The following is a 25626-nucleotide window of genomic DNA, read 5'->3' on the forward strand; positions in this document are numbered from 1 at the left end:
TGTTTTATTAAAATTATTTATTTATGAGTGTATTCATATTCATCTGTATGTATTTCTTTGGATTAGCACATATTCTTATGTGGTGTGTGTGTGTGTGTGTGTGTGTGTGTGTGTGTGTGTGTGTATCCGTGCATGTGTGGTTGACCATAGAGAACAAAATGAATGGTTGTCAGGTTCTTGGTGATAGTTATAGGTAGGTATCAGTCACTAGGCTTGACTTCTGGGCTGTGAATTCCAGTTCTTCTCATGAATAAACAGCAGGCACTCACTCTTAACTTCTGTGAATAGAAAACACTCCCTGTATGAGTATTGAACAGTCTTCTTTGGAAGACATTCTCTGATAGATGTTAACACCAAGTTTCTGTTGTGAAGTGGAGAATGTTTCTGTGGTGGATAGTGGGAAGGATTTCGGTATGGTGGTGAGTGCAGAGGACAACTCTGTGGTGGACATTGGTGAGGTCATTTCTGTTGTGCACAGGAGGATGTCCTTGTGGTTCACAGTTGGGAGGATGTCACTGTGGTTTAGAGTGGGAACGATGTTACTGTGTTTTACAGTTAGGAGGACATCCCTGTGGTGGACAGCTGGGAGGATGTCGCTGTGGTGGACAGTGGAAGGAACTTCACTGGTGGAGAGTGGGGTGACAGCCTTGTGGACAGTGGAAAGAACATTCCTGTGGTGCACAAGAGAACATCATTTTGGTGGATAGTGGTAAGCATGTCCCTGTAGTGGAGAGTGCAGAGGACATCTCTGTAGTGGGCAGTGGTAAGAACAGCCCTGTTGTGCACAGGAGGATGCCCCTGTGATGCACAGATTGAGGACGTCTCTGTTGTGCAGAGTAGGATGTCCCTGTCATGCACAGTGAAAAGAATGTCCCTGTGGTGAAGAGTGGGAAGGATGTTTTGGTGGACATTGGTGAGGGTGACCCTGTGTTGGACAGTGATAATGATGTCTCTGTGATGGACAGCAAGGAGAACCTCTCTAAGGTGGACAATGAATAGGTTGTCCCTGTGGTGGACAATTTGGAGGATGTCCCTGTGGTGGACAGTGGGAAGGATGTCACTTTGGTGGGAAGTGGGAAAGATGTCCCTGTGGTAGACAGTCGTGAGGATGTCCCTGTGGTGGACAGTGGGGAGGATGTCCATGTGGTGGACAGATGGAAGGATGTTCCTTTGGTGGACTGTGAGAAAAACTTTCCTGTGGTGGACAGTGGGAGAGACGTCCCTGTGGTGGACAGTGAGGAGGATGTCTTTTTGGTGGACATTGGTGAGGATGACCCTGTGTTGGACAGTGATAATGATGTCTCTGTGATGCACAGCAGGGAGAACCTCTCTAAGGTGGACAATGGGTAGGTTGTCCCTGTTGTGGACAGAGGGGAGGACATCACTCAGATGGTCAGTGGGAAAGACGTCCCTGTGGTGGACATTGGATAGGATCTCCCTCTGGTGTACAATGGGGAGGATGTCCCTGTGTTGTACAGTGGAAAGAATGTCCCTGTGGTGCACAGTGGTGAAGAAGTCCCTGTTGCGCACAGGAGGATGTTCCTGTGGTACACAGTGGGGAGGATGTCCCTTTGGTTAACAGTGGGAAGGATGTCACTTTGCTGCACATTGTTGAGGACATCCCTCTGGTGGACATAGGTAAGGACCTACTTGTGGTATACAGGAGGACGACCATGTGGTGGAGAGTGGGGAGATCATCCCTGTGGTTTCCTGTGGAGTGGATGTCTCTGTGGTGGATGGTGGGAAGAATGGACCTGTTTTGGACTGTGGGAAAACATCCCTTTGTTGGACAGTGGGTAGGATGTCCCTGTGATGGACAGTGGGGAGGACGTTTCTGTTTTGGACAGTGGAAAGGACCTTCCTGTGGTGGACAGTATGAAGGACATCAAGGTGTTGGAGAGTGGAAAGGACATTTCTGTGGTAGAGTTTGGGAAGGACATCCCTTTGGTGGACAGCAGGGAGGACGTCCCTTTATTGGACAGTGGAAGAAAGTTCCTGTGGTGGACAGTGGGTACGACGTCCCTATGGTGGACAGTGGGTAGTACATTCCTGTGGTGCTCAGTGGGAAAGTCATCCCTGTGGTGGACAGTGGAAAGGATGTCCCCATTGTGGAGAGTTGGGAGGAGGTCCCTGTGGTGGAGAGTTGAAAAAACGTCCCTGTGGTGGACAGTGGAGAGGACCTCCATATGTTGGACATTGGGAAGGACATCACTGTGGTAAACAGTGGATAGAAAGTCAGTGTGGTAGACAGTGGCAAAAAAGTCCCTGTTGTGAAAAGTGAGAAACACGTTCCTCTGTTGGACTGTGGGGAGGATGTCCCTGTGGTGGACAATTTGGAGGATGTCTCTGAGGTGGACAGTGGGAAGGATGTAACTTTGGTGGACTGTGAGAAGGATGTCCCTGTGGAGGACAGTGGGTAGGATGTCCCTGGGGTGAACAATGGGGAGGTCATTCCTGTGGTGGACAGTGGTAAGGACATATCTGGGTTGCACAGGAAACGTCCCTTTGGTGGACCGTGGGAAGAATGTCCCTGTCGTGGAAAGTGCAAAGGACATCTCTGGGGTGGACAGTGGTGAGGATATCTTTGGTGAGCACTGAAGATGTCCTTGTGGTGCACAGTGGTGAGGACGTTTCTGTTGTGCACAGGAGGATGTTCCTGTCTTGCAGAGTGGGGAGAATGTCCCTGTGGTGGACAACGGGGAGGATCATTTTGTGGTGGACTGTGGGAAGGACATCCCTGTTGTGGACAGTGGCAGGATGTCCCTGTTGTAGACAATGGAAAGGACATCACTTTGGTGGAAAGTAGAGAAGAGCTCCCTGTGGTGGACAGTGGGAAAGAGGTCCCTATGATGGACAGTGGAAAGGACATTTATGTTGTGGACAGTGGGAAAACGTCCCTGTTTTAGACATTGGGAAAGACCTTCTTGTGGTGAACCCTGGGATGGATGTCCCTCTGGTGGACAGTGGGGAGGACCTCCTTGTGGTAGACAGTGGGAAGGACATCCCTGTGGTGGACAAAGGGAAGGATGTCACTGAGGTAGACAGGGGGAAGGACATCCCTTTGGTGGACAACAGGGAGGAGCTCTCTGTGGTGGAATATATGAAGGACAACCTTGTGGTGTACAGTGGAGAGGACGTAACTTTTTTGGAAAATGGGAGTATGTCCTTGTGGTAAATAGTGGGGAGGATGTCCGTGTGGTGGGCAGTTGAATGGATGTACCTTTGGTGGACAGTGGGAAGGATGTGCCTTTGGTGGACAGTGAAAAGGACGTCTCTGTGGTAGACAGTGTGGAGGATGTCCCTGTGGTGGACAGTGGGTAGAACATCACTGTGGTGGACAGTGGGAAGAATGCTCCTGTGTTGGACAGTGGGAAGGACATCACTGTTATGAACAGTGGGGAGGCCACCCCTGTGGTGGACAGTTGAAAGTACTTCCCTGTGGTGGACAATAAAGAGGATCTGCCTGTGGTGGAGAGTGGGGAGGACCTCCCTTTGGTAGACAGTGGGTAGGACCTCCCTGTGGTGGACAGTGGGTAGGACATTCCTGTGGTGGACAATGGGGATGATGTCCCTGTGGTGGACAGCAGGAAGAATCTTTCTGTGGTGGACATTGGGAAGGACATCCCTTTTGTGGACAGTGGCAAGGACGTCCCTGTGGTTGACAGTGGAAAGGACATCACCTTGTTGGACAGTAGAGAAGATCTCCCTGTGTTGTACAGTGGAAAGGAGGTTTTTGTGGTGGACAGTTGGAAGGACATTTATGTTGTGGACAGTGGGAAGGACGACAATGTTGTGGACATTGGGAAGGACCAACTTGTGTTGAACAGTGGGAAAGATGTCCCTCGGGTGGATATTGTGGAGGAACTTCCTGTGGTGGACAGTGGGAAGACGTCCCTTTGGTAGACAGAGGAAAGGACGTCACTTATGTGGACAGTGGGAAGAACATCCCTGTGGTGTACAGCGGGGAGTACCTTTCTGTTTTGGACAGTGGAAAGGACATCCCTGTTGTGGACATTGGTGAGGACATCCCTGTGGTGAACAGCAGAGACGACTTCCCTTTGGCAGACAGTGGGAAAAAGTCCCTGTGGTGAACAGTGGGGAGGACATATATTTTGTGGACAGTGGGAATAACGTCCCTGTTGTGGACATTGGGAAAGACCTTCTTTTGGTGGACAATGGGAAGGATGTTCCTCTGGTGTACAGTGAGTAAAACCTCCCAGTGGTGGACAGTGGGAAGGACATCCTTGTGATGGGCAGAGGGGAGGATGTCACTGAGGTTGACAGTGGGTAGAATGTCACTGTGGTGGACAGCTGGGAGGACTTTTCTTTTGTGGATAGTGGGAAGGACATCCCTGTTGTAGACAGTGGGGAGGACATCCCGGTGGTAGACAGTGGGGAGAACGTCCTTGTAAACAGAGGGGAGGAGGTTACTGTGGTGCACTGGAGATCATCACTGTGGTGGATAATCATAAGGATGTGCAAATGTTGTAGAGTGCAGAGGACATCTCTGTAGTGGACAGTGGTTAAGACATCCCTGTTGTGCACAGGATGATGTCCCTTTGGTGCACAGTGGGGAGGATGTCCCTGTTGTTTGCAGTGGGAAGGAAGTCCCTATGGTGGACATTGGAGAGGACGACCCAGTGGTGGACATTAAAATGAATTCCCTGTGGTGGACAGAAGGGAGAACCTCTCTGTGGTGAACAGTGGGTAGGACGTCCCTGTGATGGACAGAGGGGAGGATGTTACTGTGGTTGACTGTAGGAAAAAAGTCCATGTGGTGGATAGTGCAGAGTACTTCTCTCTAGTAGACAGTGAAGAGGACATCGCTGTGAATTACACTTCAGAGGACATCCGTGTGGTGTACAGTAGGAAGGATGTTCTTTTGGTGAACTGGAGAACCTGCCTGTGGTGGATAGTGGGAAGGATGTCCACAGGTTTTAGACTGCAGAGGACATCTCTGTTCTGGACAATGGTGAGGACGTCTCTGCTGTACACAGAAGGATGTCCCTGTGGTGAAGAGTGGGAAGGACATCCCTGTGGTGAACATTGGTGAGGATGATCCTTGGTGGACAGTGGTAAGCACATCCTGTTTGTACTCAGGAGGAAGTCCCTGTGGTGGCCATTGTGGTATACGTCTCTTTGGTGGATGGTGGGAAGAATGTACCTGTGGTGGACTGTAGGGAAAACATTCCTGTGGTGGACAGTGGGAAGGATGTTCCTGTGGTGGACATTGAGGAGCACTTCCCTGTTGTGGACAGTGGGAAGGATGTTTCTGTGGTGGACAGTGGGGAGAATGTCCCTGTTCTGCACAGGAGGATGTCTCTCTGGTGCACAGTGGAGAGTATGTCTCTGTGTTGAACAGTAAGACAGACGTCACTATGCTGGAAATTGTTGAGTATGACCCTGTGGTGAACAGTGGTAAGGATATTCTTGTGGTATACAGGATGACTTCCCTGTGGTGGATAGTGGGTAAAACATCCCTGTGGTGTCCAATGGGGTGGACATCTCTGTGGTGGATGGTGGGAAGAATGTACTTGTTGTGGACTGTGGGAAAAACATCCTTTGGTGGACAGTGGGAAAGATGTCCCTGTGGGGGACAGTGGAAAGGACATCCCTGTGGTGGACAGTGGAAAGGGCATCCCTGTGGTGGACAGTGGGGAGGATGTCCCTGTGGTGGACAGTGTGAAGGACATCCTTGTTGTGGACAGTGGGGAGGATGTCCCTGTGGTGTACAATTGAAAGAACGTCCCTGTGGTGAACATTGGAGAGGACCTCCCTGTAGTGGACAGTGGGAAGTAGGTCTCTGTGGTCGACAGTGGAACGTACATCACTCTGTTGGATAGTGGAGCAGATCTCCCTGTGATGGACAGTGGGAAGAATGTCGCTGTAGTGGACAGTGGTGAAAACTTCTCTGTTGTGGAATGTGGTAAGGACGTCCCTGTGGTGGATAGTTGGGAGGATGTCCTTCTGGTGGACATGTTGGAGGATGTCCCTGTGGTGGACACTGGGAAGGACATCTCTTTGGTGGACAGTGGGAAGGACATCCCTGTGGTGGACAGTGGGGAGGATGTCCCTCTGGTGGACAGGCAGAAGGACGTCCCTGTGGTGGACAGTGGGGAGGACATTTCTGTAATGAACCATGAGGAGGACATCTCTGTGGTTGACAGTGCAGAGGACATCCATAGGGTGGACAGTGGGGAGGAAGTCCCTGTGATGGATAGTGGGGAAAATTTCACTGTGGTGGACTGTAGGGGGGACGTCCTTCTGGAGAGTTGGGAGTAAGTTTCTGTGGTGCAGTAGAGAACATCCCTGTGGTGGATGGTGATAAGGATTTTTGTATGGTGGTGAGTGCAGAGGACATCTCTGTGGTGGACTTTGGTGAGGTCATCTCTGTTTTGCACAGGAGGATGATGTCCTTGCGATGCACAGTGGGAGGATATCACTGTGGTTTACATTGGGAAGAACATTATTGTGTTGAACAGTTGGGAGGACATCCCTGTGGTGGACAGTTGGGAGGATGTCCCTATGTTGGACAGTGAACAGGATATCACTGTGGTGGACAGTGGAGATGATGGTCTTGTGTACAGTGGGGAGAATGTTCCTGTGGTGCACAAGATAACGTGACTTTGGTGGATAGTGTTAATCATGTCCCTGTAGTGGAGAGTGCAGAGGTCATCTCTGTAGTGGACAGTGGTAAGAACATAACTGTTGTGCACAGGAGGATGTCCCTGTGGTGCACAGTGTGGAGGATGTCTCTGTTGTGCAGAGGAGGATGTCCCTGTAATTCAGAGTGGAAAGAATACCCCTGTGGTGGACAGTAGGAAGAATGTCCCTGTAGAGGACACTGAAGAGGACAACCGTGTGGTAGACAGTAGGAAGGACATCCCTGTGGTGACAGAAGGGAGAACCTCTCTGTGGTGAACAGTGGGTAGGACGTCCCTGTGGTGGACAGAGGGGAGGATGTCACTGAAGTGGACTGTGGGAAGGATGTGTCTGTGGTAGATAGTGTGGAGGACTTCTCTCTAGTGGACAGTGAGGAGGACATCCCTGTGGATTACACTGAAGAGGACATCCATGTAGTGGACATTGGGAAGGATGTTCCTGTGGTTGACTGGAAAACCTCCCTGTGGTAGATAGAGGGAAGGATGTCTGTATGTTGGAGAGTGTGGAAGACATCTCTTTGGTGGATGGTTGGAAAAATATACCTGTGGTGGACTGTAGGGAAAACATCACTGTGGTGAACAGTGAGAGGCATGTCACTGTGGTGGACTGTGGAGAGGACCTTCCTGTGGTGGACAGTGTGAAGGATGTCCCTGTTGTTGATAGTGGAGAGCACGTCCCTGTTATGGACCGTTGAGGGGATTTCACTGTGGTAGACAGTGCGGATGACAGCCTTGTGGACAGTAAGGACAACATTCCTGTGGTGCACAAGACAATGTCTCTTTGGTGGACAGTGAGAAGAATGTCCCTGTATTGGGGAGTGCAGAGGACATCTCTGGGTTGGAAGTGGTAAGAACATCCCATGCACAGAAGGATGTCCTTGTGGTATACAGTGGGAAGGACATACCTGTGGTGGACAGTGAAGAGGACTTTTCTGTGGTGGACAGTTGAAATGAAGTCCTTGTTGTTGAAGGTGGGAAGGACGTCCCTTTGGAGGACAGTGGGGAAGACATCACTGTGGTGGACAAGCAGAAGGATGTCTCTGTGGTGGACAGACAGGAGAAACTCCCTGTGGTGTACAGTGGGTAGGATGTCCCTGTAGTTTATAGTGCAGAGGGAATTCGTGTGGTGAACAGTGGTGAGGACGTCCCTGTAGTGTACATTGGTTAAGACAACCATGTTGTGAACATTGGTAAGAATATCCTTGTGGTACACAGGAGGATATCCCTGTGGTAGACATTGAGAAGGACATCTGTTTGGTAAACAATGGAAAGGACATCTCTGTGTTGGAGAGTGGGGAAGATGTTTCTGTGGTGGACAGTGGGATGGACATCTCTGTGGTAAAAGGTGGGGAGGACCTCACTGTGGTGGACAGTGGGGAGAACGTTTCTGTATTGGAAAGTGGGAAGAATGTCCCTGTGGTGGACAGCAGGGACGACATCTCTGTGGTGGACAGTAGGAAGGATGTCTCTGTTGTAAACAGTGAAAAAGATTTCCCTGTGGAGTACAGTTGTGAGGACATCTCTTTTGTTCACAGGAGTTTATCCCTGTGGTGCAAAGTGGAGAGGATGTCCCTGTGGTGAACAATGGGAAGTATGTTTCTATGGTTGACAGTGGTGAGGACGACCCTCTGGTGAACAGTGGGAAAGACCTCCATGGGGTGGACTGTGGGGAGGTCCACCCTGTAGTGAACACTGGGGAGGATGTCTTGTGAGGAACAGAGGGAAGGATGTCACTGTGGTGGACATTGGTGAGGATGACCCTGTGGTAGACAGTTTTAAGGATGTTCTTGTGGTATAAATGAGGACATCTGTATGGTAGATAGTGGGGAAGAATGTCCCTATGGTAGACAGAGGGGAGGACCTCTCTGTGGTGGACCATGAAAATGACATCCCTGTTGTGGACAGTAAAAAGATGTCCCTTTGATGCACATTGGAGAGGATGTCACATTGGTGTATAGTGGGAAGGACACCTCTGTGGTGGACAGTTGGGAGGACATTTCTGTAATGGACAGTGGGGAGGACATCTCTTTGGTAAACAGTGAAAAGAATGTTCTTATTGTGGACTGTGGAAGGACGTCCATGTTGTGGACAAGGGGAGGACATCCCTATGGTGGACAGTGGGGAGGAGTTCCCTGTGGTGGATACGGGTAGGATGTTTCTGTGGTGGGCAGTGTGGAGGACATCCTTGTTTTGGAAAATGAGGACGACATTATTGTGCTGGACAGTGGGAAGGACGTCCCTGTGGTAGACAGTTGGGAGAACCTCCCTCTGGTGGACAGTGTGGAGGATGTCCCTGTGGTGGACAGTGGAAAAAACCTCTCTGTGGGGGACAATAGGAAGGATGTCCCTGTGGTGGACAGTGGAGAAGATGTACCTGTGGTGGAAAGTGGGAAGGATATTACTGTGGTGGACAGTAAAATGGTGTCCCTTTGGTGCACATTGGGGAGAATGTCCCTGTGGTGAACAGTGGGAAGGACATCCCTGTGGTAGACAGTGGTAAGGATGACACTGTGGTGGACAGTGGTAAGACTGCCCCTGTGCTGGACAGCAGGGAGGACCTCATTTTCGTGGACAGTGTGTAGAAAGTTCCTGTGGTGGACAATGCAAAAATGCCCCTGTGGTGCACACTGGTGAGGACGTTCCTTTTATGCACAGGAGGATGTCCCTGTGGTGCACCGTGAGGAGGATTTCCCTGTGGTGCCCAGTGAGGAGGATGTCCCTCTGGTGAACAGTCTGAAAGACATCACTGTGCTGGACATTGGTGAAAATAACCCTGTGGTGGACAGTTTTAAGAATGTCCTTTTGGTACAGAGGAGGATGTCCCTGTGCAGGTCATTGCAGAGGACTTCACTCTGGTGGACAGTGGAGGAGGACGTTCCTGTGGTTGACAGTGGGAAGGACGTCACTGTGGTGGACAGTGGGGAAGATGTCCTCATTGTGGACAGTAGGAAGGATCTCCCTTTGGTGGACAGTAGAAAGGACATCCCTGTGGTGGACTGTGGTGAGGAACTCCTTGTGGTGGACAGTGGGGAGGACCTCACTGTTAAGGACAGTGGGGATGACGTCCTTGTAGAGAACAGTGGGGAGTATGTCCCTGTTTTGTTCAGTGGCATGGATGTCTCTGTGGTGGACAGTTGGGAGGATGTTTGTGTGGTGGACAGTCAGGAGGACGTCCCTGAGGTAAACAGTGGGAAGGATGTCTCTTTTGTGGACAGTGGAAGGATGTCCATGTTGTGGACAATGGGTAGAACGTCCCTGTTGTGGACAGTGAGGACATTCTCACTGTGGTGGACAGTAAGTAGGATGTCTCTGTGTTGGACAGTGGGGAGTATGTCCCTGTATTGACAACTGGGCTGATGTTACTGTGGTGGACACTGTGAAGGACTTCCCTGTATTGGACAGCAGGGAAGACCTCTCTGTTGTGGACAGTGGTAAAGACGTCCCTGTGATAGACAGTGATGAGGATGTTTCTGTGGTGGACAGTATAAAGGATGTCCCTGTGGTGGACAGTGGAGAGGACATTTCTGTAGTGGACAATGGTGAGGATGTTGCTGTTGGTCAAAGGAAAATGTCTCTTTGGTGGACAGTGGAAAGTACATCTCTGTGGTGGACAGTAGAGAGGACCACCCTGTGGTGGACAGTGGGAAGGATGTTTATGTTGTGGACAGTGGGAAGGGCATCCCTGTTGTCAATATTGGGAAGGACCTCCTTGTGGTGAACAGTGGGAATGACATTCTTCTGGGGACAGTAGGAAGGACATCCATGTGGTGGAGTGTGGGAAAAACATCCCTGTGATGGACAGTGAAGAGGACTTCTCTGTGTTGGACAGTTGGGATGACATCCCTGTGGTGGACAGTGGGAAGGACATTTCTTTGTTGGATAGTGGGGAGGATGTCCCCATTGTGGAGAGTGCAGAGGACATCTCTGGGGTGGAGAGTGGTGCTGATGTTCCTGGTGTGCAAAGGAGGATGTCCCTGTTCTGCACAGTGGTGAGGATGTCCTTGTTGTGCACAGGAGGATGTCCCTGTTGTGCAAAGGGGGTAGGATGTCACTGTGGTGAAGAGTGGAAAGGACGTTTCTGTGGTGGACAGTGGAGAGGACCTCCTCATGGTGGAAAGTGGAAAGGACATAACAGTGGTGGACTGTGGGGAGGATGTTTCTGTGGTGCAAAAGATATTGTCCCTTTGGTGGACAGTGGAAAGGACATCTCTGTGATGGATAGTAGAGAGGACCACCCTGTGGTGGACAGTGGAAAGGACATTTATGTTGTGCACACTTGGAAGGACGTCCCTGTTGTCCATCTTGGGAAGGACCTTCTTGTCTTGAACAGTGGGAAGGATATCCCTCTGGTGGACAGTGGGATGTCCCTGTGGTGGACAGTGGGAAGGACATCCCTGTGGAGGACAGTGAAGAGGACTTCTCTGTATTGGACAGTTGGGATGACATCCCTGTGGTGGACAGTGGAAAGGACATTTCTTTGTTGGATAGTGGGGAGGATGTTCCTGTTGTGGAAGTGCAGAGGACATTTCTGGGGTGGAGAGTGGTGCTGACGTTCCTGGTGTGCAAAGGAAAATGTCCCTGTGTTGCACAGTGGTGATGATGTCCCTGTTGTGCACAGGAGGATGTCTTTGTTGTGCAAAGTGGGTAGGATGTCCCTGTGGTGAACATTGAAAATGACATCACTGTGGTGGACAGTAGAGAGGACATCTCTTTGATGGACAGTGGGAAGAATGTCCCTGTGGTAGACAGTGGTGAGGATGTCCATGTTGTGGACAGTTGGAGGTATGTCCCTGTGGTGAACTTTGGGGAGGACGTTCCTTTGGTTGACAGTGGGAATGACGTTCCTGTCCTGGACAATGGGGAGGATGTCCCTGTGGTGGACAGTGGGGTGGACGTCCCTTTGGTGAACAGTGGTGTGGACGTTTCTGTGGTGCACAGGAGAACGTCCTTTTGGTGGACCATGGTAAGGATGTCCCTGTTGTGGAGAGTGCAGAGGACATCTGTGGTGTGGACAGTTGTGAGGACGTCGATGGTGTGTACTGCAGGATGTCATGGTGGTGCACAGTTGAGAGGATGTCCCTGTTTTGAAAAGGGGGAAAGAACACCCCAGTGGAAGACATTGGTGAGGATGCCGCTGTGGTGGACAGTGGGGAAACATCCTTGTGGTGGACAGTGGGGTTTGTGTTTCTGTGGTAGATGGGGGAAGGATGTCACTGTTGTGGACAATTTGGAGGATGTTCCTGTGGTGGACAGTGAGAAGGAAATCCCTTTGATTGAAAGTGGGAAAGACGTCTCTGTGGTAGACAGTGGTGAGGACATCCCTGTGGTGGACAGTGGGGAGGATGTCCATGTGTTGGACAGTTGGATGAACGTTCCTGTAGTGCACTGTGAGAAGGACATTCCTTTGGTGGACAGTGGGAAGGATGTCCCTGTGGTGGACAGTGGAAACGATGTCCCTTTGGTGGACAGTAAAAAGGAAGTTCTTGTGGTGGACAGTGGAAAGTACATCACTGTTGTGGACAGTGGTGAAGATGTACCTGTGGTGGACAGTGGGGAGGACATCCCTGTTGTGAACAGTGGTGAGGACGTTTCTGTGTTGCACTGGAATATGTTCCTTTTGTGGACCATGGGAAGGATGCCCCTGTGTTGGAGACTGCAGAGAACATCACTGTGGTGGACAGTAGAGAGGACCTCCCTGTGGTGGACAGTGTTAAAGAAATCGCTTTTGTGGAGAGTGTGAAGGATGTTTATGTTGTGGACAGTGGAAAGGACGTCTCTGTTGTGGACATTGGGAAGGACCTCCTTGTGGTGAACTGTTGGAAGTATATCCCTTTGATGTAGAGTTGGGAGGACATCCCTGAGGTGGACAGTGGGAAGGACATCTCTTTGGTGGACATTAAAGAGGAATTTTCTGTGTTGGACAGTTGGGATGACATCCCAGTGGTGGACAGTGGGAAGGATGTCTTTTTGGTGGACAGTGGGGAGGACATCCCTGTGGTGGACAGGCAGAAGGACATCCCTGTTTTGAACAATGTTGAGGACCTCCATTTGGTGGACAGTGGTAAGGATGTCCCTGTGCTGGACAGTGGTGAGGATGTCCCTGTAGTGGACAGTGGTGAGGATGTCACTGTAGTGGACAGTGGTGAGGACGTTTCAGTGTTGCACAAGAAAATGTCCCTTTGGTGGACCATGGGAAGGATGTCCCTGTTTTGGAGAGTGCAGAATACATCTCTGGGGTGGAATGTGATGAGGATGTCTCTCATGTGCACTGGAAGATGTCCTTGTGGTCCACATTCATGAGGACATCTCTGTTGTGCACAGGAGTATGTCCCTGTGGTACGCAGTGAAGAGGATATCCCTGTGGTGAACAGTGGGAAGAACACCCCTGTAGTGGACATTTTTGAGGATGCCCTTGTGGTGGACAGTCTGGTGGACGTCCCTGTGGTTGACACTGGGGAGGATGTCCCTGTGGTAGACAGTTGGAAAAATGTCTTTCTGGTGGACAGTGGGAAGGACATCCCTTTGGTGGACAGTGTGAAGGACGTCCCTGTGGTTGACAGTTGGAATGATGTCCCTGTTGTGGACAGTGGAGAAGACTTCCCTTTGGTGGACAGTGGGGAGTACGTTTTTGTGGTGGACATTGGGGTGACATCCTGTGGTGGAAAGTGGTGAGGACGTTTCTCTGGTGCAAAGGAGAACGTCCCTTTGATGGACAGTGGGAATGATGTCCCTGTCGTGGAGAGTGCGGGGGACATTTCTGGGGTTGACAGTGGTGAGGAAGTTCCTATTGTGCACAGCAGAATGTTCCTGTGGTGCACAAGGGTGAGGACATTCCTGTTGTGCATGAGAGGTTGTCCCTGTGGTGCACAGTTGGGAGGATGTCCTTGTGGTGAACAGTGAGAAAGACGTCCCTGAGGTGGACAACTCTGTGGTGGACTGTGGGAAGGACATCCCTGTCATGGACAATGGGTAGGAAGTCCCTGTGGTGGACAGTGGGGAGGACATCCCTGCTTTGGACAGTGGGGAGAATGTTACTTTTGTGGACAGTGGGAAGGACGTTCCTGTGGTGAAGTGCAGGGAGGACCTCTCTGTGGTTAACAGTGGGAAAGATGTCCCTGTGATGGACAGTGATGTGGACATTTCTGTGGTGGACAGTGGGTATGATATCCCTGTGGTGGACAGTGGGGAGGATGTCCCTCTGATGGACACTGGGGAGGAATTTCTTTGGTGGTCAGTAAAGAGCATGTCCCTGAGGTGGACATTAGAGAGGACTACTCTCTTGTGCACAGTAAGGAGGACTTTTTTTGGAGGACAGTGGGGGTGACGTCCCTGTGTTGGACAGTTGGGAGGACTTCCCTGTTGTATACAGTGAGGAGGATATCCCTGTGGTTGACAGTGGTGACGATACCCCTGTAATGGACAGTTGAGAGGAGGTTCCTGTGGTGGACTGTGTGAAGGACATCCCTGTTGTAAACAGTCAGGAAGATATCCCTGTGGTAGACAGTGAGGTATGTGTCTTTTACATAAACAATGTGGAGTACTTTTCTCTGGTGGACAGTGAGGAGTATGTCCCTGTGGTGAACAGTGGGGGGGACTTCCCTGAGGTGGACAGTGGGAGAGACGTTCCTGTGGTGGACAGTGGGGAAGATTTCAGTGGGGTGGACAGTGGGGTAAACATCCCTGTGGTGGACTGTGGGGTGGACATCTCTGTGTTGGATGGTGGATAGAATGCACCAGTGGTGGACAGTAATGAGGATGACTTTTTGGTGTACAGTGAGAATGATGTCCCTGTTGTGGACAGTGGGGAGGATGCCAGTCTGGTGGACACTCGGGAGGAAGTTTCTCTGGTGGTCAGTAATGAGTATGTCCCTGAGTTGGACAGTGGGGAGGACTTCTCTATTGTGCACAGTGAGGAGGACGTTTTTGTGTTGGACAGTGTGGAGGACCTCCCTGTTGTATACAGTTAGGAGGACACCCCTGTAGTTGACAGTGGTGAAGAAACCCCTGTTGAGGACAGTTGAGAGGAGGTCCCTGTGGTGGACTGTGTGAAGGACATCCCTGTTGTAAACAGTGGGGAAGATATCCCTGTGGTAGACAGTGAGGTATGTGTCTTTTACATAAACAATGTGGAGGACTTTTTTCTGGTAAACAGTGAGAAGGATGTTCCTGTGGTGGACAGTGGGAAGTACTTCCCTCTGGTGGACAGTCGGAAGGAAATCCCTGAGGTGGACAGTGTTTACGATGTACCTGTGGTGGACAGTGGGCAGGATTTCAGTCATGTGGACTGTGGGTAGGATGTCCTTGTGGTGGATAGTGGGCAGAACATTCCTGTGGTGCATAGGAGGATGTCCCTGTGGTGGACAATAAGGAGGATGTTCCAGTGGTGGACAGTGAAGAGGACATCTCTGTGGTAGACAGTGAGGAGGACCTCCCTGTGGTAGCCAGTGTCCTGTCCAGCAGGACATTAAACAGGGGTCCGGGGAGATCACCTGAAAGCGAGCGTAAGGTGGGGCAGGGTAGCAGGCAAAGATGCAAATAACCTGTCTATAGGCTGATCAGATTGCAATTTTTACTTTTTCACAAACAGGTTATGTACACAAAAAGGCAGGATGTGGGGAAGGGGATGACTAAGGAGCATAGGTGTTCAGGGGGAGTAGAGATATCTTGCAGATCAGTGGGTCAACTGGGTGATGGTTCAGGGTACAGGCTACTATGACTCTGCCTATAATTCACCTGTCCTAATCTAAGTCGGTACTGTCTACCCAAGGTCACCTAGCTACAAGGTCTATGACTAGAGCTTGGTAACTATCTGTTTGTTTACAATAGCTTCTAGTCATCTGGTTCAGTGTCTTTTCCACAGAGACCCAACACTTTGTGCTAGGAAACTGACTTAGGCCTATGGCTGATTTTAGGCATTTAGTGTGTATAGACAGAGATGCCCCTGACATCTCCCACCTTTAAGTATAAAAGAACGATGGCGATTCTAATTTTGCAAAGGCAGGGATAGAGGCCTGACCTCCAGTAATTAAAGTGGACTTTGTAATGGCTCTGGTCCTCCTGCTGTTGTTCAGTGAAGCATGAGAGCCATACTCATCCTGATGTCTTTTTCCTGGAGAGGGGATATTTTTGACATCAACCACTATGTAGTCAGGCTTGTCCCTCAGGGAACCCAGAGAGATGTTTTTAATTTGTATATTCCGTTGCAGTGCTTAGCCTCACATCCTAAGCAAGAATTTAGATCGCCAGTCAGAGGGTGTTCTGGGTGGCCCCTCTCTGCTTGGTCTAGGGGCAGGAGTCCCCTCTTTTAGGTTGAGCGGAGATGTATTTTGGGAAAACTCTGGATAGAGTAACAGCCTCATCTTGATTCTCGTGGTCCTCCATAGCTAACTTATGATAATGTACCTGAATAGGTTTTGCTACCAAATTATCTATCTGTTGTTTCACAAATTTAGTAAGCCTATTTAAGGACCAGGGACCAAAATAAATAAGCAGAAGTAATGCAATTAATGGTCTCAAAATTGTAGGAGGTAGGGTTGACAACCATGAAGAGGTTAAAAACCAATTCTTGTACCAACTCTCATATCTCTCTCTCTGTCTCTGTCTCTGTCTCTCTCTCTGTCTCTCTCTGTCTTTCTCTCTCTCTCTCTCTGTCTCTCTCTCTCTCTGTCTTTTTTCAAGGCTTTCTCTGACCTTTTTCATGCTTTCTTTAACCATCTATGTCTTATCTATGTAAAAACAGCATATTTTTCTTTAAGGACAATACACAGTCTAGAGCTGTACAGTTTTTTTCTATTGTAAAAGGGTAAATCAAGTCCAATAAAGTCCTTTGCATTTTTTGGAGATCACTTCAGACAGCAAAACGAGGGATTTCTTCAGATTAGTGATGTAAGTCTCTAGCTGTTTGATGTCCTTTTCACTGGTCCATTGAAGGTCTGGATAGTGTCAATCAGGATTAGAACTTGCAATAGCAAACCACGGGTGATTCATTTTTACCTGGAAAGGAAAAAAGGGAAATCTCAGGGAGATTTCTCTTCTGTGGATGTCAATTGTTATTCATCTTATCTATAATTGGGCCTGGCTTTTGTGTGGTTATCTATTTATTTCATTAATTTTTCTGCCAGCCATTTAGCTGTGCCTTCTTTGGTATCAAACAGGCATATCAATCTTTGGCCCCATATGAGAACTGGGTCCAGGCCATTCTATTTAAGGGTAAAATGTTCTTCCACATAACTGTGGCATAGCTTTTATTAGTCTTAGCATGTCAATGGTAATCAGCAGCAGGTTTGCCATGAGCTTTCAGATTTAGCAAACTGTGAAAGAACAAGGTATGATGGATAGTATTTCTGGGCGACTCCTTTTTGGGGTATAAGTCCTCCTCTTCTGTATTAAAAGCCAATTTTTTATAGTTCTTAGCAAAACCAGGGCAAAAGTGTCAGCAGCTGCTTCTCCCACACTCAGAGCATCATGAAGTCACTATTTTAAAGTTCCACAATATCTGTTTTATAAAACTTCGTCTTTAAGGATTATAAGGAATTTCAGTAACATGGGTAATATCAAATTGTCAACAAAACATCTCAAATGTCTGAATGCAACAGTCAGGATTTTTTTTTTAATATGATATGGAACACCAAGTATAAAAAGATAATATGGGCAATAACTAATTGTACTTTTGGTTGTTTTTCTTGTTAAAGTAATTGTAACTAGAAAGCCTGAAAAGGTGCTAAATCATATATATATATTTTTTCTAAAATCAGATATGGGTAACATCTACTTACCATAATTGATTAAATATAAGTTCTCAAGTATTAACACCATTATTAAAAAATTGAGGACACTGAAAGTAAAATTTTATAATGTAACTTATACAGTCTCTGAAAATATCAAATTGTTGTCTCAAGCTATCATTATTAAACATAGATCTACAAAGATGTGCGGTCTTGTGGTGATGTTATATAGACAAATAGATGACTTTTTAAGTCTTAATGATGATCTTCATAAAAAATTAATTATATTCATGATTATTAAGCTCTTTTATAATGAGACTGTTACTAGGTCTTTTTCTGATAGTCAAAACTATAATAAGAATTTTGTCAGTCTCTCAAGTAACATCAGTTAATTATTCTTAGATAATAACCAGAATTTTTCCACTTAGGGCACATTCTAGGAGGTTATAAAATAATTTGCAAAAGATCAATAAAAAGGGAACCAACAATTTACTGTAGGTGTTAGAATAGAAAATAAAATATTGTCTGGGCTTATCTACACAAATCTTCACTGATAACCCAGTTATAGTTCTAAACCCTCAGTGAACTTGTGGATCCAGGCAGGTAATGGATGTTTAGCCACACGATCACTTTTAACAATATGTATGTAAACATTTTTTATTATAAACCTTCATCTCAATTTAATTTTTGGTATAAACTTGTAACAAACTTTGTAATGTGTGATCATATACTCTAAAAATATATGAATACTGAGGACAAAAGGATAGGAGGGCAAATATAATGAAGAGATAAAACAGAACTCCTTGTCTTTTTCTACTTAGAATATAAAATAAAACTTTTTTCTCAAATAAAATAGAAGTTTTCTTTGTAATTTTTCTTTAGATAGCTTTCATAGAAAACCTTTTTTACACCTAATAATAAACTCTTTAATAATTTTAAGTATCTTCAGACTAGCAGGCATAAGTTAGAGCCCAGCAGTTTTTGCCCCAGACATAACAAAAACTTTTTACTTAATTTTTGGATATTTTTAGAATAAGGTGTTAAGTGCCAAAAACTGCAGCTTTTCGTCTCAGAGATCAAAAAAGGCAGATCAGCTATAGTGGCACAGTAATCTAGATAAACAAATTATTCAATGAAAGAATAAAATAGTATGGCCAATTGTTTTTGTAGTGTTTGTAACCTATCTGATATATAAATTCGTTATGGCATCTTCTTGCGGTCTAGGAAATTTAGTATGAGCTCTTAAATATCTTAAAAAATTAAGAAAAAACTATATGTTTCTTAAATTGAGCTTTATTTGTAAACTTTGAAAATTAGCAATATCTGGAAAAGAAACTATTTAAAGCAATTATAGATCATAAGTCATGTACTGACTATAAGTATAACAATTGAAAGCTTAATTTTTTATATTTTAAATAATGGCTACAGCTCATAGTTCAATTATCTTTGTTGAAGCAGGGGAAACTCAAGAGAGTAAATATATAATCTAATTATATATGTATCATCTTCTCATTAAATGAGCTGTCTATTAATAGAGTAAACACACCTCTTATGGGCTATATGTATAAATACAAGAGCATGTGTAGGAAAAAGCTGTAACAAATTGACCATGTATTAGGCCAAATATCAGTATTCTTTAATAAATAATTTTATTATTGTTTGGAATAATGAATATTTCATTAAGTTCTTTCTTAAGATTCCTTTGTGATCTTAACCTATACTTTTGTATTAACACAGCAACAGCTTTAAAACAGGATGTTAAAACTTTTTTGGAAATAAAGAAATATAAATCTGTATTAATAATCTTTTTATCAAAGGACTGTTGTAAAACACACAACAACTAATCAACCTATATAATATTTCTATCAATAATAGCTTTCTCTATTTCCTGTAAAATTATTTTTCTTTTATCAGCCAATTGTAAAATAAATTAGGATTTGTATCACTCTTGAGAACATTAAACAGAGGCTTAAGTATTTTTGTTGTAATCTTAATATAAAATCTTAGCCAATTATCATCTCTTAGAAACATTTGAAAATAATTTAAAATAAGTAATCTATGTTTTCTTCTTTGATTTTTTTTGTGTGTGTCAATTTATTTAGGAATATATCTGATGTCTCAGATATTGAAAAGATATTGTCTTTGGATGTTTTTGGAGCAACAAGCACTCTCTAAAATGTTAAAGCTTGTTGTATGAGAGCAAAGGCTTGTATTAAAACACTTTTAGAGGGATCAATTAATAAGCCAATTGTATAACAAAGGAAGGTGTTCATCCAAGCCTTGTTTGATCCCAGATAAAACTCTTACTGAGATCTCTTTTATATATCTGGGTTCTGAATGACGCCAACTTTGAATTACCAGTTTTAAACTAACTTTTTTATCAAAAATATAAATTTGTAATAGTCCCAATAATATATAACCATGACATGTAGAACATATTTATATATTATTTTTTAAACCAATTAGAAATAAGAATAAATGCACATTTAAACAAATTTTCTTACCTTTTTAGCTGTAATTTAAGAAAAAAAGCACGCTTTCACTTTTCAAACTGGGAAAGACCACTATCAACTCCCTTACTACGGAAGCCAAAAAGCTGTGGGCCCCCTTCCAAGAGCCGCTTATGAAAACAGTTAACTCCTCTCAAGGTTCTTTCTACTGATGCCCTTCTCCTATCCACAGAGTGGAGTAAATTATCAGTTTTTTCTTGTGTAAATTGAGACTGCCTCCCAAGCCTGTTTTAAACTAAATTGAGCAAGCAGTTTTAACCGGTTTTTCTTTTGAACAAGAAACATAGAAAAACTAATCATTCAGACAAGACAAAGACAGACATGGACAATATTGGTATACCTATGACAGACAATAAATGGCGAAAACAAGATTGAAAATTTCTCCAATGAAAGGCAGAGAGATTAGGGCATCCCCCATCATCTTCTGCTCTGGGGAGGGCTCTGTAATAAGCTTTATGTTTTTCTTAGGTTAACACTCTAGCAGGCAGGGCAACTTCTTTCACTTTCTCCCTTTCTCTCTCTCTCTCTCTCTCTCTCTCTCTCTCTCTCTCTCTCTCTCTCTCTCTCATTTTCAAAACTCTTATCTACTCCTTAGGAGGTGTAACATTTTTTATGAATATTCCCCTCTTAGAAAAATAACACTAATGAAAGCAAAGAATTTTTAAAAATCTTTTTTTCCTTCGTTATTTTTTTTACCCTAGTTCCCCATGTTCTGCAGAGCCTTTTCACAAAGAGTGACTGCTTAGAACATGTATGTCCCATGCTTTGTCTTTAACCCTAATTCTTTGTGCCCAGGGTGATTCACTCCTTGAGTGTCATGAGATGCCTGTCCCGGGGGCCTTCCACCTTGAGGCCAACACCACTCTGATCCTCCCAAGGATTGTCCCACAGTTGGGTGGAATTTGGTATCATTCTAAGGGGGAGTGCTCTCAAGCAACTCTGGCGGGGGGGGACGAATTTGGGTGCTCCTCTGGGGGAGTCACTATAAAAAGTGTTCCAAAATTGGGAGTGCCTCCATGTCCTCCAAACAGCCACCCTCAACGCTCCCGAAACCTGGTAGGGCTACCTTCTTTGGGGGAGTCAGCATACACTCTTCTGCGATCTCCTCAAGCCCCTGGACGATGGGGGGCAGAACATCTTGCCTTCAAGCTCCTCAACGTTGGGCGCCAAAATGTCTTGTCCAGCAGGACATTAAACAGGGGTCCAGGAAGATCACCTGAAAGAGAGTGGGGGCGGGGGGTAGCAGGCAAAGATGCAAACAACAGCGACCTGTCTATAGGCTGATCAGATCGCAATGTTTACTTTTTCACACACAGGTTATATACACAAAAAGGCAGGATGTGGGGAAAAGGATGATGAAGGAGCATAGGTATTCCAGGGGAGTACAGATATCTTCCAGAACAGTGTGTCAGATGGGTGACGGTCCAGGGGACAGGCTACTATGACTCTGCCTATGATTCACTTGTCCTAATCTAAGTTGGTAGTGTCTACCCAAGGTCACCTAGCTACACGTCTATGATTAGAGCTTGGCAACTATTTGTTTGTTTACAATAGCTTCTAGTCATCTGTTTCAGTGTCTTTTCCACAGAGACCCAAGACTTTGTGCTAGCAGGCTGACTTAGGCCTATGGCTGATTTTAGGCCTTTAGTTTATAGACAGAGATGCCCCTGACAAGCCAGTGGAAAGAACATCCCTGTGGGGGACATTGTGGAGAATGTCCCTGTGGTAGACAGTGGGGAGGTTGTCCCTGTTGTGGACATTTGGAAAGACGCACCTTTAGTGGACAGTGGGGAGGACTTTCTTATGGTGGACAGTGGGGAAGATGTCCCTGTGGTGAACAGTGGAGAAGACTTCTCTGCATTGGACACTGTGGAGGACGTACTTGTGGTGGTCTGTGGGGAGGACATCCCTGTACTGGACTGTGAGGAGGACATACCTGTGGTGGACAGTGGGGAGGATGTACCTGTGGTGGACTCTGGGTATGATATCCCTGTGGTGGACAGTTGGGAGGATGTCCCTGTGGTGGTCACTGAGAAGTACGTCACTGTGGTGGACAGTGGGAGGATGTATTTTGGTGGACATTGAGGAGGACTTCCCTGTTGTGGACAGTGAGGAGGACATCCCTATAGTAGAGAGGAGTTGAGGTCCTTGTGGCTACAGAGGAGAGGACATCCCTGTGGTGGACAGTGGGGAGAATTTCAAATTGTTGGACAGTAGGGAAGATTTCACTGTGGTGGACAATAGAAAGTATATTCCTGTTTAGGACAAAGTGGAGTATATCCCTGTGTTGCATAGGAGGACATTCCTGTGGTGGACAGTGGAAAGAACATATCTGTGGTGGACAATTGTGTGATCTTCCCTGTTGTGCACAGAAGGTCGTCCCTGTTAGTGGACAGTGGGGAGGATGTCCATGTGGTAGACAGTGGGGAGGAGGTCCTTGTGGTGGTCAGTGTTTAGGATGCACTGGTTGAGGAAAGTGGTGAAGATGACTCTGTGGTACATAGGAGGATGTCCCTGTGGTGGACAGTGGGAATGATGTCCCTGTGGTGAACAGTGGGGAGGACTTCCCTGTTGTGGACAGTGAGGAGGACATCCCTGTGGTAGAGTGGGGTTGAGGTCTTTGTGGCTACAGTGGAGAGTACATCCCTGTGGTGGACAGTGGGGAGAATTTCAAATTGTAGGACATTAGGGAAAATTTCACTGTGGTGGACAGTAGGGAGGACATTCTTGTTTTGGACAAAGTGAAGGATTTCTGTGCTACATGGGAGGACATTACTGTGGTGGACAGTGGAGAGAACATATCTGTGGTGGACAATTGTGTGGACTTCCCTGTGGTGCACAGAAGGTCGTCCCTGTGGTGGACAGTGGGGAGGATGTCCATATGGTAGACAGTGGGGAGGAGGTCCTTGTGGTAGTCAGTGTTTAGGATGCAGTAGTTGAGGAAAGTGGTGAGGAAGATTCTGTGGTACATAGGAGGAATTCCCTGTGGTGGACAGCAGGAATGACGGCCCTGTGTTGAACAGTGGGGAGGACTTCCCTGTTGTAAACAGTGATGAGGACATTTTTGTGGTGGACAGTGGGTAGGACATCTCTGTGGTGGGTAATGGAGAGGATTTACTTTGGTGGACAGTTAGGAGCATGTCTCTGTGGTAGCCAGTTGGTAGGGCATGCCTGCAGTGGACCGGGAGGAATATGTCCCTGTGGTGGACAATGGGGAAGAATTCTTTGTGGTGGACACTGGGGAGGACAACCCTGTTGTGGACAGTGGGTAGGACATCACTGTGGTGGACAGTGAGGAGAACGTCTTTGTGGTGGACTGTGGGAAGGATGTCCCTGTGGTGGATACTGGGAAGGATATCCCTAAGGTTTACAGTAGAAAGGATTTCACTGTGTTGGACAATGGGAAGGACTACCTTGTGGACAGTGGGGAGGACATTACTATGGTGCACATGAGGACATCCCTGTGGTGGACAGTGGGGAGGATGGCCCTGTTTTGGGCAGTGGTAAGGACATTCCTGTGGTACACAGGAGGACGTCCCTGTGGTGGAGAGTGGCGAATACATCATTGTGATGGACAGTGGGGTGGCCGTCACTGTTATGGAGGGTGGGAAGAATGTACTTGTGGTGGACAGTGGGGAGGACATCCCTGTGGTGGACAGTGGGGAGGACGTCTCTGTTATGGACAGTGGGGAGGATGTCTCTCTTTTGCACAGTGGGGAGGACATCCCTGTGGGGCACAGGTGACAATTCTAGGGTTGACAGTGTGTAGGACATTCTTCTGGTGTACAGTCAGTAGAATGTCTCTGTGGTGAACAGTGGGAAGGATATCTCTATCTTGGATATTGTGGAGGACATCCTTGTGATGGTCAGTGGGGAGGATACCCCTGTGATAGACAGGTGGGAGAATTTTTCAATGGTGGGACAATGGGGAGGACATCCCTGTGGTGCACAGGAGAAGTCCCTGTGGTGGACAGTGAGGAGGATGTCACTGTGGTGAACACTTGGGAGGACATCTTTGTGGTGGACAGTGACGAGGATGTCTCTTTGGTGGACTGTGGGGAGAATTTCTCTGTTGTACACAAGAGAACGTCTTTGTGGTGGACAGTGGTGAGGACGTCTTTGTGGTGGACAGTTTGAAGGACATTACTGTAGTGGAAAATGAAGAGGATGTAACTTGATAAATACCCAAAGAGAAAAGCATTTGTACTACCTGAGTTAAAGGCAAGTATTAGAGAGCAAAAAACATTAAATGCACATTACTTGTGCAGTTTGGGTTAAGAAGTGTTTTTGATTTTGGTATAAACACTGTATTAGCCAGATATGCATTGTCCCTTTGGTGGAAAGTCGAGAAGTCATCCCTGTGGTGGACAGTTGGTATGATGCCCCTGTGGTGGACAGTGGGGAGGATTTACCTGTGGTGGACAGTGGGGAGGATGTCCCTGTGGTGGACACTAAGAAGAACATCCCTGTGATGGACAGGAAATAGGACGTCCCTGAGGTGGACAGTGGGGAGGATATCTCTTTGGTGGACAATGAGAAGGACGTCCCTGTGGTGGGCATTGGGAAAATGTTGCTGTGGTGGGCAGTGAGGAGGATGTCCCTGTGCTGGACAGTGGGGAGGACACCCGTGTTGTGGACAGTGGGGAGGAAGTCCCAGTGATTGACAGTGAAAAGGACATCCTTCTAGTGAACTGTGGGAAGGACATCACTATGGTGGCTACTAGGAAGGACGTCCCTGTGTTGGACAATGGGAAAGGCATCCTTGTGTTGGAAGGTCAAAAGGACAACCCTGTGGTGGACAGTGGGAAGGACTTTCCTTTGGTGAAAAATGGAGAGGACGTCCTTGTGGTAAACAGTGGAGAGGACCTCTTTGTGGTTGACAGTGAGGAGGAAATTGGTATAGTGGATAGTGGAAAGGACATCTTTGTAGTGGACAGTGGGGAGTATGTCCCTATGGTAGACAGTGGGGAAGACATCCCTGTGGTTGACAGTGGGAACGACTTTCCTGTGGTTTACACTGGGGAGGACGACCTTGTGGACAGTGGGGAAGATGTTCCTTTGGTTCAAAGGAGGACGTCCCTGTGGTAGACAGTGGGGAGGACGCCTCTGTTGTGGAAAGTGGTAAGGACGTCCCTGTGGTACATAAGAGGATATCCCATTGCTGGACAGTGGAAAAAACATTCATATGTTAAACAGTGGGGTGGCCAACACTGTCATGGACTGTGGGGAGAATGTACCTGTGGTGGACCATGGGGAGGACACCCCTGTAGTGGACAGAAGGATGTCCCTGTGGTGGACTGTGGGGAGGACGTCTCTGTTTTGGACTGTAGGGAGGACGTCCCTGTTTTGGACAGTGGGAAGGACATCCCTGTGGTAAACAAAAAACAACACTGTCGTTGACAGTGTTGAGGACATTCCTCTGCTGGACAGTCAGGAGGATGTCTCTGTGGTGAACAGTGGGGAGAACATCTCTGTCTTAGACTGTGTGAAGGACGTACTTGTGAAGGTCAGTGGGGAGGAATTTCTGTGGTAGACAGTCGGAAGGATGTCCTTGTGGTGGACATTGGGGAGGACTTTTCTATGCAAGACGGTGGGGAGGACATCCCTGTGGTGGACAGTGGTGAGGAGGTCCTGGTGGTTGACAGTGGGGAGGACTTTTCTGTTGTAGACAGTGGGAAGAAGTTTCCTGTGGTGGACAATGGGGAAGACATCCTTTTTGTGGACAGTGGA

This window comes from Arvicanthis niloticus, chromosome 20 (assembly GCF_011762505.2).
Source record: "Arvicanthis niloticus isolate mArvNil1 chromosome 20, mArvNil1.pat.X, whole genome shotgun sequence".
NCBI lineage: Eukaryota > Metazoa > Chordata > Mammalia > Rodentia > Muridae > Arvicanthis > Arvicanthis niloticus.